The sequence below is a fragment of the Ananas comosus genome, linkage group 15, assembly GCF_001540865.1.
Source record: "Ananas comosus cultivar F153 linkage group 15, ASM154086v1, whole genome shotgun sequence".
In the NCBI taxonomy this organism is placed as follows: domain Eukaryota; kingdom Viridiplantae; phylum Streptophyta; class Magnoliopsida; order Poales; family Bromeliaceae; genus Ananas; species Ananas comosus.
The window spans coordinates 8,205,151-8,208,648 of record NC_033635.1 but is presented as its reverse complement, the minus strand read 5'-3'; the positions used below and the strand labels follow the sequence as shown (position 1 = coordinate 8,208,648).

At 40.6% G+C, this 3,498-nt stretch overlaps 1 long non-coding RNA gene across 3 annotated transcripts; it reads left to right on the top strand.

Annotated features, from left to right (window-relative positions):
* LOC109721723 lies at positions 373 to 3,160 on the top strand. 3 transcript variants are annotated; one of them, XR_002219276.1, is made up of 5 exons: positions 373 to 608; positions 868 to 934; positions 1,033 to 1,100; positions 1,216 to 1,280; positions 3,134 to 3,160. It is a non-coding gene; the product is annotated as an uncharacterized LOC109721723 (long non-coding RNA). The 3 variants fall into 3 exon arrangements; XR_002219277.1 differs by having other exon boundaries at positions 865 to 934; XR_002219275.1 differs by lacking the exon at positions 373 to 608 and having other exon boundaries at positions 760 to 934.

Here is a 3,498-nt window from a genome sequence, read left to right as displayed (position 1 = left end):
GCAAGACTATTGAAAGATTCTTGATAAGTTACTAGAGTAAGTAAGTAACTAGAAATGGAAAAGTGCATCGCAAATGCATTATCAATTGCAATACTTCGAATTTGGTCAATTACGAAGTTCGAACGTGGGAAAAGGTAAATGAAACTGCCCTACACATTCTAAAGGGTTTGGACAAGTTTTTGGACAAGTTAGAGAGTGATTGGAGGGTTAAAAGTAAGAAAGTGCATTGATCTGGCGAAATCAGTGTTTTTCTGCTTGCTGTACCGGTACAGCCATCACCTTGTACCGGTACAGACTAGCAGAAACGTGGCAGCAAGGTTATTTAAGTAATTTCACATCTTGTCTCTATCCATATTACCCCAGCACGACCCCTGGACCCTTGTGGATGATGCTAGAGCTCTGAGAAGCAGCCTTGCACCTCTCTTACTCTCTCTCTCTAGAAGTTTTCTCTCTCTACATAGAAATCAATGATTTAGCTCGATTTCGTCGCCTCGCTTGTTCTTCGCTGCTTGCGAGTGTCACTGAGCCTTTGTGGACGTGTGAGAGGGTATTTTGGAAGGTTTTTCGCAGCACCAAACCAGTGAGTTGCTGGTTGGAAGCTTGAGAAGGTAAACGACTCGATTTTTCCGTTATCGGCGTTCTATTCGTCGATTTGATTAGTGATTTTGAGTTTTTGCTTCCAACTGACTTAAACTGAGAATTCAGCTATTAAATATGAGTTAATTAGCTGTGATTGAACCTCCTTAGACCTGGGATAAGCTACTTTGAAGCTTATTGGAGATGTTCCGCTATTTATGAAGTTATTTCGGCCTATACGCGGATCAATCGAGCGAATTGATGCAGTTTGAGCTTTTCTCTTCCCAGCAGGTTTGCGAATCACATTAAGCTCTTTTGGTGACCTGGGAGGCTGGTTTAGAAGGTGTTCCAACTAAAGGTAAGCTGAAATTGCTGTGAGGAAACTGAATTTTCAAGATTCCGACTATATCTATTGATATTTGACGACTATGATGCCGTTTTGGAAATTGTTCGCAGCGGGCTTGCAACGGACTTTCGGAGTATCTCCGGCTGATGTGTAAAGGCTTTTAGAAGCTTAACTTGAGGTATTAACTGAGCCAAAAATAGGAATTTAAGCTATTGCTTTGTACTAAATACAATGTGTGCCGAAATTGGACATTCCGCTCGTAGTTTGACGCGCCTTCCGTGTTTCATTTTCAGCAGAGTTGGGACTCCGTTGAGTAGAGTTTCGGGACTTCTTGTGGCTGGATTGAGCTTCATAATAGGTGGGTCGGACCTTCCCGAAATGGGTGAATTTCCTCTATGTCTCCTTTGACATCTAAGTTGAAGTTATTTTATATTCCTGTGAATATATGTATAGTTTAAGGCAGTGAGATATGCACTGATATGTAGATCATATCGGAAATGATAGCATCTTTAAATGGTAATGAAAGATTCATGACTTGTCCATTCTACATGGTTACCTGTTAAGTACTATGGATTCATGATACTAGTAGCTGGCATATGCAATTTGGCTTGTTGTTATTCACGAGGATAGAATGGTAAGTTCGTGAATGGACTAATTAGTGCTGTTGAACAACAAAGAGATTGATGTATTTAGGATTGAGCGATGCAATGTGATGTATAATTGCTATACTCTGAAAGTTCAGGTAAAGGCCTTTGTTTGGCATATGCATTTCTAATTGTAGAATGAATGGCATAGAGATCATGTGAAGAGTGTTTTATCGCTTGTTTTACTTGCTTGCATTACCTTGTTAGTTTCTACTTTCACATGATAGACTTGTATTATGGTATATGTTCTAGTAAGTAACTAGACTTTCATATGATGGCATAACTTGAATGATTATTCAACTGAATATAATCTAGTAAATAACTAGATTTGGATATGATAACATACTTGTATAGTCAAGTAGAGATTTATATTGGACTACAGGATATGTGCCATGAGTCTATGAACAGAACCTTAGTAAACCACTTTCCTTATGTGTAAGGAGTAGTGAGAGATTGTGAGTGACTGACCAGGTATAGCCTGATAGAATCACTAGTGTGATGTAAAGCTTTAACTTGTCAAGTTATATTAACGACTGGTAGAATCTTATCAACAAGTTGTTGATAGTGACTTATGATTGGGTACTACAGTGCCGACCTTGGGTCGAGTTGAGATTCCATGTCAGAGACATGATGCTGTTGAGATATTTGTACCCTGGACTATAGCTAGCATGCCATTATGCTCTTTCGTACATGCTTGCGGGGGTCGCGCCCCCCAAGCCCCGCGTTCCGGAGTGGCTTGAGTTGAGATTCCATGTCAGGGACATGATGTTGTTGTGAGACTGGTACTGTGGACTACGGCTTGCATGCCATTGTGCGCGTTTGCACACGCTTGCGGGGTCGCTCCCCCCCAAGCCAGCACTCCCGAACAGCTTAGCGACAGATGCTCGCAAATGTACGAAGTGAGCGCCGAAATGGAATGCCGTGGGGGAGGCTCATTCCTAGAGTGGGGATGTTGACTACCACGGGGCCATTAGGCACGGCGCGGCTTGAACTTACCTTGTGTAAGTCCGTTGGAAATTGGGTTATGTCAAGTACTTTAACCTTAGCTGGACAGAGTAGTAAAGTTACTATATGTCTTGGGTTAAGTGAACTTATTGATGAACATACTAGAAAGTTGACATCTAAAGTGAGCTTAGTGATGAACAACCTAGAAGTTGACATCATGATTGGTTAGCAACATAATGAATGACATTATGTCTCTTTCTTGCTATGGAACAAGGTAATTACATGATATCATCTGTAATTTCAGTAAAGTGAATTATCTTGCATACATTCTGATATATGTTTGGTTAAATTGTCAAGTAATATGATTGATAGAATCTATCATGATAACTGATACCTGCAATCTATTGTTATTTATTTATGGTTGAGCAAATAGCATGAGTAGTTTACTTCCATATCTGTTGCATATAATTGCTTATTGTATTATCTGCATTTACTCGCTTATTTATTGCTATCTACTCATGCCACAGTTGACCTAGTGGTGTACTTCGCCACTCTCGGCGGCTTACCCACTGGGAACTATTGTTTAATAGTTCTCACGCCCTCTTTGTTGTTGCTTTTACAGAGCCTTCCACCGCGGGAAAGGCTAGGGTTCTTGGCAAGGGGTCTGCGGCTAGCTAGAGCCTTTTTGGACGTGTACTAGATGACCTCCACCAGTTTATGTAGTTTAGTACAGAGATGTATATTAAATTTTTGTAAATTGTACTGTATTTTTATTTCCTGTAGTAAGGTTTGGATTGTATAAGTTTAAACTTACAAGTCTTGCTCTGATTACCTGGTTAGAACTATATGCTTATACTATATGATTTGTAGACGCCTTGTGTATACTTGAGTTGTGGTGTACACGGCGGATCTGTGCACGCGACCGGATATGCTTCCGTAGGTACCCGGGCGTGACAGGTAGGCTTACATGATAATATGAATGCTTGA